At 40.2% G+C, this 12,273-nt stretch overlaps 1 pseudogene; it reads right to left on the reverse strand.

The window, feature by feature from the left end:
• Positions 1 to 2,380: 2,380 nt before the first annotated feature.
• LOC148811440 (deoxyribonuclease-2-beta-like) lies at positions 2,381 to 12,063 on the reverse strand (annotated as a pseudogene).
• Positions 12,064 to 12,273: the final 210 nt, after the last annotated feature.

A 12,273-nucleotide genomic window follows, 5' to 3' on the forward strand; every position in this document is an offset into this window, starting at 1 on the left:
TTTACGGTAACTCGCGGTATTTACCGGTAGCTTGCGGTAGACTGCGTACAGCGTACCGCAAAATAATGCGGTATCGCCCGCGCATTTTGAATGGCTGCATCTGTATAGACTCTTGAACGTTATTGACTTCATAGTAAATGTTTGAAGAACGACCACTAGAAATAAGGCGATCTGATTGTATTTTCAGCCATTCAGAGCCCTTAGGGGGTAAGACTTCCTCTAGAAGCCTCGAGCTGCATTCCGCCTGCCTTTTAGCTGTCAATCATTGACTCAGAAGGGGTAATCAATCAGTTTCTTATCAGTTCTCCTTTTTTTCACACCAGAAGGCAACTCTGAGGTTTTTTTCCATTGCATAACAGCAGATAAAGGCTCTCTAGCAGTGTCTAATGGTTTTTATAGCAATTGCAATGGTTATTATTCTTATTTTCAATATTTTTATGATTTTTTATTATAGGCGTGAAATTTCATTCCAGGTTCAGTCTTCACAAAACATGATGTAGAATTTTTTCTAATTGATCAATTTGTCCCTGATTTTTATCCAAGCTAGTAGTCACCTAGAACAAGGTTTCCAAATCATTCCCAGGCCCTTGACATGCATATAGTTGAAAAATCTGACCTCTGAAGACCAAAAAAACATTTTGGCCTGCTGTTTTTTGGGGTTTTTTTTCATATGTTTGTCTGCTGAGTGGACACATTAAGAAATATAAGAAATTTGACTGTTCACACTCAAAGCCAATGGGGTTACCTTCAATTTAAGACCTGAACCAGGCTCCTGCTGTGTTCTGCTGCAGAGATATAACAAATGTTTAAGGAGGAGGAAATTCCAGGCAGAAATTGGCTAAATGTGTCAATGTTAATAACAGGTTAAACACAAATTGGAAGCGTCAAACATTTATCTCCTACATTTTTATGTGAGAAAAACAAAACAGAGAGTTTGTTACCTGTCAAGGTAGGTGGGGTGTTCACTACCTCATTATTTTTAAAGCAACTTAAAACGTAAGTGTACAAATGCATAAATTAAGATTCAAACAATCAAAAGACAGAACAACAATCAAACAGCAAACTGGAACTATTTCTGATCAAATAATCTGTTCTCTGATAATAAAATTGTTGTGAAAAAGTAATGTTACATTGATAGTTCAGGTGGGTAGCTGCGTCAGCATGCGTAGGCTGCAAAGGAACAAGTAATAGGTTTATTCCATGCTGAAAAAAAGAAGAAAGAGAACAACGTTTCGGCCGTGGAACCTTCTTCAGGTGTGATTCCAGTATTCAATTATTCACCAGTTAAATGAATCTTCAATTCCAACTCGGCTCTTACCTACCCAATTAATCTAATTATTTGCTTAGCCACAACGGTTTAATGTCCTTCCCCAAATCTCTGGGTGCTTCAGAGATAAAAGCCATGTCCCAGTTCTCGACCTGCGCCCTAAGCCATTTCTACAAGTCCGCACTTCTGTGATGTAGCGCAAGTGTGGACTTCAAGTGCGCCAGTATTAAAGGGCGCACTAGTACAAAAAGGTAAAAAGCACCCTCGCGTGATGTCACTGTTTTGTCACACGGCTCAGGAGGGTCGAAATCCAAGTCGGCTGTTAATTTTTTCGTTGTCCGCTTGCAGTTTGATTAAATTGAATTTTATCTCGACACTGTGTTCATTCATGTTGAAAACTTAACCTCGATTCATAACAGGCGAAGTAAACTAAGGAATCACTGGCAATACCGCTGCTTATTCCAAGCTGTGTACCATTAAATACATTTCATATCGTCTGTCCCAGTACAAAAATGACAGTACGAGGAACATAACGCTTTCATTCAACTAAATAAGGTAAACTTGGCTATACCTCAAAGCTTGTACTATTAAATACGAGCACCATTAAATACTCCGTGTACAGAATACAAAGCAGGTAAATGAATAAATATACATCAGTCGAAATGGAGGTGACGAAATTAAAGCTTTATGTCAAAATTTCGTACGTAGAATACATACAGTTTGAATCTAAAGTAGCCTAATGAAGTTTGTTTTTTCAAAAAAATTGTAGCGCTCCGGTGTTCACGTGGGTATGCGCCCTCTCCTCTGCCGCCTCAGGTCGAACCCCCACCATCGGGGACTCGAACCCGGGCCTCCGGCGTCACTCAACAGGGACCCAGCCAGCTGAACTAAAGGGAAATCTCCCATCAGCCCGGCGGCTGCGGTCCCTGCTATTCACAGGGAAGGGCGGTGACGTCACCGCGCTGGTAAGCCGGCTCTCACAACCAATGGTGGCCGTATGCGTTACAATATTATGAGTTCTAAAACTTAAAAAAAGTTCAATTTTACTAATACGTGGATATTTTATTCTCCATGGCAACTTCTCTCCGCCTTGATACGTTAGAATGTGGAACGTCACCATTCCGCGAGCAATTGGGGGTAATTCCCTTCAGCGGAGTCCACTCCAATGTGGACTTCAGAGAAGTCTGCCTTGGCGGTGCTGGTGAGCATCCTTGTGACAAATTTAGAAATGGAACACCCTAAGCCCTTGCATATTGGGACACGGCCAAAGCAACCCGAGATCTGCTGGATCATGGCATCCAGAACTATAGCTGGACACACATGCTTTAAGCCGGTTCTCTTTTTTCAGCTTTTATTTATTCTAAGTTGTAATGTTTAATACACGCAATGAAAGAATGTGTCCATCTACTGTTTATTACAATTTACACCTCTTTGCTGTTGCATGTATACTGGGGAATTAGTAAAGGCAGAAAAACCACTCACCAGTCCACAGACTCCTCCTGCTCGTTCCTGCAGGACACGGCTGCATCAGCAGTGAGCCCACTGTGTACAAATATCATCAGCGGCCAGATCAGCAGCATCCAAACGGCATCCTAATGGAAACAAGGGCTCAAGAAATCTGGTTTGTCCTTCTCAATTGTCTACAATCAAACCATCGAATTTGACAGAAAAATGCAATAATAAATCAGTACCAAACTGTTTTCCTTCATTATAAAATGCCCATCATTTTTTCAAACCTAGAAGCTTAACTTTCAAGACAAATTTGCATGTAGTAAGAAATGTATTCATGTCAAACCTTTCCAGCTTGTACTGTATCTCATGCTTAAGGCTGGCACACAAGACAAAGTAATATTTGGTGAAGAAAGACATTTCAGTTCACACTTCACTTCATTCACAGCATTTATGGTCTATTTAAGTCTATTTATGGTCTGTAAGTTACAGTGCAGTTCTTTCTTGGATTAATGTGTAATTTATTGTAGTGCAATATGGATGTAGTGCTATGCGATCAGTCATTAAATGGACATTCAGCATTTTCTATTATGCTTTCATTCCCAACAAACAAAGGTAAAAGTGTATGTGAATTCTTGAGAGATTTCCAATAAAGCCATCCCATAGTCATTTTCTAGTTTTTAAGTCCAGAACTACCACAATGGTAGAAAATGAAATGTAGGCTTGATGTTAATAGCTGCAAAAATAATGCAATAATGATGGAGTAATAAGGGACTCAAAGGCTACATAACTAAAGGCTAAAGTTAGGAGCCCAGATGCCAACTTAAGCAAGACAATCCCCAACTCGTACTGCAGAGGGTGAGTGAACACGGCTTGTGAACGATACTTCTTGTGTGACTAAATTCAATCACGGAACATTCTAATTCAATTTTCAAAACTAATGAAAGAAAAACAGACACTTACCATGAGTGTGGCCTTGAAGCAGCTTTTAGTCTTTCAAGACTAAGGAGAGACAATACAGGCAGCTACTTCAGTTCACTTCTCCAATTCAGGCCACGAAACCCGAAAGTGTTGCCAGACCAAAACTTGCCTAAAAGAATGCACAGAATGCCAAAAAAGGCATTTTGCAATTGACCTTGAAAGACAAAGAACTATTTGCAGTTCTGATTTTCTGGTATATCCAGTATTAGATACGTGAAAGGACACTGTAAATCAGACTATGATCTAGAGCAGAATTTCTCAGTTAGGTACTTTGATTATTTTGACATCATTAAAGCAGTTTAAAATAATATCATCACAAAGTGCTATTGCTACATTTGTGAAACAAAATAACATATCAATGAGTGTTCATTTTATAACAGTCTTGATGTTCTTTCACCAAAACAGGGTTTTAATTCAATAAAAAAAAAATTCTGTGTCCTAACTCCCGACATACGAGGACATATGAGCATGGACAGTGATTTTGCCCGATCAGTGCAACTCACATAGGCTTAAAAAGACCTGCTGAGCGATTGCTGTATCCAGTTGTTCTTTCTTTACATCTGTGCTACTATTCATTTCAGGAACCAAAGAATTTGAATAGGACAGTGAGAGCACATTTCACCTCTATTTAAGGAAGCTCTCAAATACAACAGTGTGGTGGGTCAGCAGTGTTGATGCACTAGTTTCAGCTGAGGGGGTTCAGGCCTCAATCATGTGTACATAGACCCACGTGGGGGTGAATTAGCAAATTAGTTAAGGGTGAGAGGCACATTCTCACATGGTGGCAATTAGCCTAGGTTTGGTACAGTTTATAAATAGTTCTATGGGAGGATTTTGTTGTTGTTGTTGGTGGTGGGGCAGCTTGTGACTTAAATTTTTTCTGCAGTATTTCCTTTCTGTTGTGGCTTGTCCATATGCTGGGGCCTAATGAGGTCTGAAGAGGCTGGCTTGTCTCAGACAGCTATTTCAGTCTTCCTTTTATTAGCTTGTATTCATATTGTTTTTTAATACAGAGAACAATGACTTCATTGTATATTGGAAATGGGCATATTGGAAAGCTAAAGATAAAATGTAGGAGTCCTTATATTAGAAGAGCATTACAATAATTGACATTGGAAACAGTCTAAGGAAGAGAAACCAGAATAACTCCCACATTGAAAGGTACAGTATTGTGTTGTAAACTGAGAGGTTAAAACAACTTTATCACTTTTGGCTGGAGGATTGAAGATGTGGAGACTTGAGTATTCAAAATCCTGAAAAGAACTGAGAATTTGGACTCGGGCAGCTACAGTACTTCACATTCAACATGGGGGGTGGGTAGAGAATGAAATTGAAGTCTGTGATGGAAAAGACATGCTGTGCAATCCAAATCACAGGAGTGTTACAAAGAATCTTTTATCAATAGTTACTATCAACCAAACAGAAAAGATGGGCAGAATATCTTTCTCTCACTTGTAACCTTTTAACACTCCTGGGCTAGAACTTTATCAAAATTGAAAGTTTAAAACCGCACATTGAGGAAGCAGCTGTGATCAAGGTATAAGTCCCTTCACCCAGTTTTGCATAAGGGGAGTTTTTTCTGGGTTTACACTTTGTCAGACCAATATTTGAAATCTGATCCTACTTGGAATTTTGTTTATACAGACCCACAAAATGAAGCTCAATAATTAATTGCTTACATTTATATTGCACTTTACAGGTAATGGGGACTCCCCTCCGCCACCACCAATGTGCAGCATCCACCTGGATGATCTTAGCAATCATCTCCAAACAGTGCAAAGCGGTTTTCACTTTCTTCAAATATCAGTGATGCATTAAAATTGGACTGAACACTATAGTTCCAAGAACAGAAGTTAGTGTTTTGAGTGTTTTTCTTGGTGTGTAATAGTGATTCTATTTATCTAAGCAGGTACAGTGGGCTCAAGAATTATTGGCACCCTTGATAAAGTTGAACAAAACAAGCTGTATAAAATACACAGCACAGATAATGAGTCTATCTTATGCCCAGACAATGGGAATTATTTCAAAACAAATATTTAAAATGAGTAATACATGTTTTTTCCAGAAACATTAATGTCACAATTATTAGATCCCCCACTTTCCTTTAAGGAAACTGAACAAAATAAAATCTGAAATGAAGTTCTGCTTTTTTAAATATAACTCAGTCAAAAGGAACATTTTCTGGACTTGCTGTTTCACCAGGGTATAAAAAGAGGTAAACACACATAATAAAAACTTTGGCCATCCACCACCATGGGGAAAGGCAAAGAAGTGACAAATTAAGAGACAAATTAGTATTGATCTTCACAAATGGTAAAGAATCCAAGGGTCACAGCTGGAGAACTGCAGAGTCTGGTTGCATCTTGGAGTCCTTGAGTCTCCAAATCAATAATTAGATGGTACATCCATGCCAAAAAGCTATTTGGAAGGGTTGCCAGAAGGAATTGATAACAAGAAACAAACTGAAGTGTCTGGAGTTTGCCAAATGCCATTGGGACTTTGACTAGAACCCAGTGCTATGGTCAGGTGAGACCAAAATTGAAGGGTGTGGCCACTCACACCACCAGTACGTTTGGCGTTGGAGAGGGATGCATACTCACACAAAAAAACGTATATTCACTGTGAAATATGGGGGTGGAACATTGATGTTGTGTTGTGGTTGTGATGCCACTGGGGCCCTTGTTAAGGACAAAGGTATCATGATATCTACTAAATATCAGGATATTCTGGGCAAAAATCTGGCTGCCTATGCCAAAAAGCTACAGCATGATTTGGTCTCTGGTGGACCTCCCAGCATGACAATGATCCTAAACACACCATTTAAAAATCAACTAAGAAATGTTTGAGAGAAAACAAAATCAGTGTTTTTCACTAGTTTACCCAGTTTTGGGGTATATAAAATATAAGTCATTATCTGTGCTGTTTATTTTATATGGGGTTTTTTGTTCTTCATTAAGGGTGACAATAATTTGTGAGCGCACTGTAAGGTGGTAGAAGAAAACGTGAAGAAAAACAGTGCCAACAGGAAAAATAAGACATTTGAGGAACACAGCACAAGATGCTAGTAGAAACGTTTTTTTAGAAGAAATCATGTTGTGCACATTTTTTCCCAGGCAAATATGACCCAGCTCCACCAACAATGGAAGTCAGGAATATCTGCGTACCTCAGCAAATAATATGCTGTTATCTTAACTTATTGATTATAGATTAGATGCACACAACAAAAGAGTGCTGGTAGACCAGGAATTCCACTAATCTTAATATATTCAGAGCTGCGAGCACCATCATTTATTGGCTGTAGATGGGATTCGCACAACAGAAGACAAAAGCACAAAATGAGGAAAGATTTCACAGAACTGCTGGTGGTAACCCAACCAAACCTATAAAGAAAAAACATTTGCGCAACGTAATCCTGATTGACATTTACAACCAGTGTCCTCTTATTTTAAATGAAGAGCTTTGCCACTACACTTCACAGGAAAAAAAGCTACTTTCTGATAATAGATGAATGGATTGATAATTGCAGTCGTTGGGTGTTTCTTCTTTTGTGTTAGCCATCAACCCATGTTTAAACCTATACATTTTAGTTGTTCTGGAAAGAAGCACATTTGCATTTGAGCAACGTTTTTTCTTGCTTTTCAGCAAACATTAGCTTCAAAATATCAAGCGGCATTTGCTAAACCTGAGCGCAATTAACACTGCTCTGCATCTGCAACAGATAGATACAGAAAGAGTCAGCGTAACTGAATTGCAACAACAGGGTCAAACATTCCCCCTCTTACAGTTTAAACATGTCTCTGCACCTAACAAACCAGGACACAGCCCCCCTGAAAGCGTGGTAGATAACAGGGTTTTGTGAGCAAATAAGTCCTCCACTTTTCCACTGCTGGCAGTCCTCTCTGTTTAGATCTCCAATGCAGATCCACTGGTCTCCATCCTCCTGGGATACACACCACTTGGCATGATCAAAGTGAGAGCAGAACTCCACAGGTCCCGGCAGTTTAATTCTTTTGATATTTCAAACCTGTTCAGGAAGGGAGCAGTTCGAAGGCAGTTCATGCTCTTTTCGTTTGCCAGGTTTCCGTCAACAGAGTAGTCTTTAAAACTTGAGCAGCCCAGCCAGTGTAGATGTCTGTAAAAGACAACCCTCAAGTATGTCAACAAAGTAGAAATATAAGGCATTTAACAGCATCTACAATGGCTCTCCAGACAGGGCTCTTTCTTGGTTTAAAGAGAAAGGAAACACTCTGTGAAAAGTAAAAAAAAAAGCTCTTACCGGTCTGGAATTTAATTTTACTGCCATTTTCACATTGTATAATGAAACATTTCCCCTTACTAAACGGTTTTCAGTGCTTTGTTTTCCAATTGAGTTCTTTCAGAACTTTTTATGTTTTAATAACAATCACAACAGAACAACATAAAAGAGCTACTGGTAGTGATTGGAAAGCCCTTGTAGCAAGACAGTTTTAGAAGCGCAACATGTGTTTCTGCCCTACAGATGTGAACTACAATGTGCAGTTTGTATGTTCTCCCCGTGTTTGCAGGGGTTTCCTCTGGGTGCTCCAGTTTTTGGTCCCACAGTCCAAAAACAACAGACTAGTTGGGTTAATTGGCTTTTGGGAAAATGGACTCTTGGGTAAGTGCTGTGTGTTTTTGTCTCTGTGTGCACTGTGATGTCCTGGCATCCTGTCCAGTGTATATCCTGCCTTTTCCCCTTTGCTTGCTGGGATAGGCTCTGGCTCCCCAGTGACTTTATAGTGGATAAAGTGGTTAGAAGACTGATGGATGATTCACTGTAGGTGGAGTGGATTTTTCATCTCAAAACTATGCGAACTCTGTTAAATGATTATTTTGGACCTAGGTCTTGTTTTCTTGGGATGTATTCTGCTTCTAGCAATATTACACACTTTGCAGTTTATTTCTGGTGATATACTATGGAATATGATGTTTTATGTTATTGCAAGATTATGAAAACAGACACATATACTGTATGGTTTAAATATTTTTCCATTCTGATATTATTATTGCATCTAATCTGAAATTGATATTTAACTAAGCTTAGTTAAAAATGATCAAACTAAGATTGTTTTTTGCCAAATCTGAAAAGTTTGTTTCAGTTTATGTATTATATTGGTGGCTAATATACCATTATATAAACTCATTGTACCATGTAATGGATAGCTTTGAATAAAGTCAATACCAAATTGTTTTCCGTTTTCGCTGTCTGCATTTTATTTTTAATGTTTGTCTGGGATGAAGAAATGTAATTTGTCTCGTTCTTCTTTTGTCATTTTCATGTTTGGCTCTTAACAATGTGCGGCCTTTTGCAAACCTGTACATGCAACCACTGGCCAAAATATAAGCAAAGCCCGTCATCATGCTGTAAAGAGTAAAAACTATGACCAGGAAGTTGCATGTACAGTATCTCACTGGTTCTGAAATATCTGTAGCATCTTGCAGTCGCATTGCTTTACAGGATTTGCAATCTTTACAATAACAATTGCAGCAGAGGTTGTGATGACAGTAAGGTGTGCAGGACTGAGCTATGTTTTTAATAGGAGCAAAATCTGGGCAATTTTGTGGCCTGTGAAAGGTGATGGAAGTCTCTGTCATGCTTCTCAAGACAGCCAAGCCACACTTTTAATGTGAGAGCACAGGAATTCAAAGGGAATTTAGCTAGCTTGTTTTTAGGACTTAAAAGTGCATTTACTTGGGTTGCCTCCACACTTCCATAAAGAAGAGAATACGTGCTAAAAATGAATATGCATTTGGCAGTGGCCTGGCAACAGACGACTGCAAGGACAGAAGACTGTAATACATCGCTAAGACAACACATTAAATCTGAGTAAGTTCAAAGGGGCCACTTGTCCACACTGGTGAATTGCAAATCACTGGAACGTAAGCATAACTATCATGGAGTATTTCAACATCTTTAAATGTGAATGTATTTCTGGACGTTTCGAGAGTCGGAGTCGACTGTTTTTATCCGACTCTTCTCCTCAGTGCAGAATGAAAATCAGTGCTGTCCAGGAAGGTTTCTGAACTTTAACCAGCTCCAGAATCAATGGGAAACCTACGTGACCAAACAAATGCTCAATTCCAGGAAAAAGATTCCAAATGCATATCCTGGTACAGAACCTTTGATAAGGACAGCTGATATGTCAGATTGTAGTTGGTGTTTCATCACAGATCTTTTTGTACAGTCTGCGTGGTTTTAAAAGAAAACCACTCTCACCATCCACAAAGAAGCGAGACTTGGCAAGGCTGAGGAAGGTTTCTCCCCGAGCTGACAGCAGTTTCCCCATCCTCCTTCCCTGCACCCAGGGCTTTACAGAGCCCTCGCAAATGCAGCTCATTCTGGGGAGTTCGTGGCGAAAGACTTCAGGCAAGGAGCAGTTGTACACGCGGGGGTTATAATACAACAGCTGCTCGGCTGAGGAAAAAGAAAGGAAAACAACTTTATTGTTGGCTAAATCGCATCCTCTCACTTGCAATGCAAACACCTTATGTTGTTACAACAGTAACCATTATACCCGGGCCGGAACACCCACAGCCCACAGAGGTGCTGGAGGGCTTCGGTTTTATTTTTTCATACCTTCATGTCACTGAACTGTGAGGAAAAATAAACTGTTCATTTTTGTATGATTAAAATCAATAAATACAAAACTGAGGAAGGTAACACTACAAACCATCTTCTGTGGAATAAGGAGACAAAGAAGCTAGAAGGGGAAATTGAGAAGAGAGACATTAAGTTTTCTGATGCAGAAGCAGTTAATTTGGATTTCCCCAGCTTCTTAACACTGCCTGCTATATCTGAAGACCCGCCACACTCAATAATTCCATTGTAGTGCTGGGCTACAGCACAAGTCTGCAGTCCTATGAAGCAAGGACTACACATTCAATTTACCCCACACATTCCATTCTATGGCTCGGCTCACGGTTAAAAAACAAAAACAAAAATCCGGCCCAACAAATATTGAATCTGGTAAATGGCCTCGCATTGTCGTCTCTTTCAATTTGAACTGAGCAATACAAATAAAAATAAAATGGTATTTTGCTATTAGCATAATGCTAGCTTCCCTATGTTGCGCACCTATCTGAGGGAATTGTGTAGACTTGTAAGTGATACAGAGCGCGGTCCGGCCGTTCAGTTTCCCCGAGGACGGCCAGCTGTACCCCCTTTCTGGGAATGGAGGGAAGTGGGGGACACTGTGACTGAGCCAGAAACCCTGAGTCTGGTCAAAGTGTAGGACTCCTGTGTGGACACACAAAGAGATATTACAACACACCGAGATAACAGATCACATTCTATTCATTCATACTTACAATGAACAGCAGTTATCGATTTATGAAGAGTCAGTAGATGATGGATTGCAAGTTATTACTGTTAACACAGTACTTTGAAAAGGTCAATAATAATAATAATTCCTTACACTTTTATAGTGCTTTTCTGGACACTCCACTCAAAGCTCTTTCCAGGTATTGGGGACTCTCGTCCACCACCAGCACCAATGTGAAGCCAAAGTGTACACAGAACACTCACCCCACACCAGCTATTTAGTGGGGAGGAGAGTGGAGTAATGAAGCCAATTCAAAGATGGGGATTCTTAGGAGGCCATGACTGGTAAGGGCCAATGGGAAATTTGGCCAGGATGCTGGGGTAACACCTATACTCTTTTCGAGAAACGCCCTGGGATTTTCAATGACCACAGAGAGTCAGGACCTCGGTTTTATGTCTCATCCGAAGGACAGTGCCTTTTTAAAGTATAGTGTCCCCGTCACTATACTGGGGCATTAGGACTCACATAGACTGCAGAGTGAGCACCCCCTGCTGGCCCCACTTACACCTCTTCCAGCAGCAACCTTAGCTTTCCCAGGAGGTCTCCCATCCAGATACTGACCAGGCTCACAGCTGCTGAGCTTTAGTGGGCTGCCAGTTGTGAGGTACATTGTGTTTAATTTAGTAGTGGCAATGATAAAGATGATACTGATGTTTGTATCCCTGGAAGCAATGGGCACAAGGAAGGTGACACCCTGGATAAGAAGCCACTTAATCGCAGGGCAGATACAGACACTGAAGCGCACACTAGAGCTAATCTTTTCTCAGAAGCCAATGAGCCAACCAGTATATTTTTGGACTGGGGGAGGAAACCGGAGCACCCAGAGGAAACCCTGGGAGAAAAGACAGTTTCTTCACAGATGGCATCCTGAGTCCAAAATCAAGCCCAGGGCCCCAGTGCTGTAAGGTAGCAATGCTAACCACTGTACTACTGTGCTGCCTGGTAAGTAGTAGTAGTAGTAGTAGTAGTAATAATAATAATTATAATAATAATAATTTTATACCCACCCAAATTAGAATTGGCCATTTTATCTGTACATTTCTGCTCACGCCCATGACCTTTGACCCCAGGTTTGTCCAACCTCTCTTACACAGTCATACACCTATTGACCCTACACAGTGATGTACAGGACTTTTCCAGCCCATCAAAGAACGTGTATTCCCAGTGCTGAGCCACTTATACTCCACTACTTTCGAAATTCTAATTGCCATAACATGGTCTTTTATAATTAATAAT

The sequence above is a fragment of the Atractosteus spatula genome (assembly GCF_055471065.1).
Source record: "Atractosteus spatula isolate fAtrSpa1 chromosome 11 unlocalized genomic scaffold, fAtrSpa1.hap1 SUPER_11_unloc_1, whole genome shotgun sequence".
Lineage (NCBI taxonomy): Eukaryota > Metazoa > Chordata > Actinopteri > Semionotiformes > Lepisosteidae > Atractosteus > Atractosteus spatula.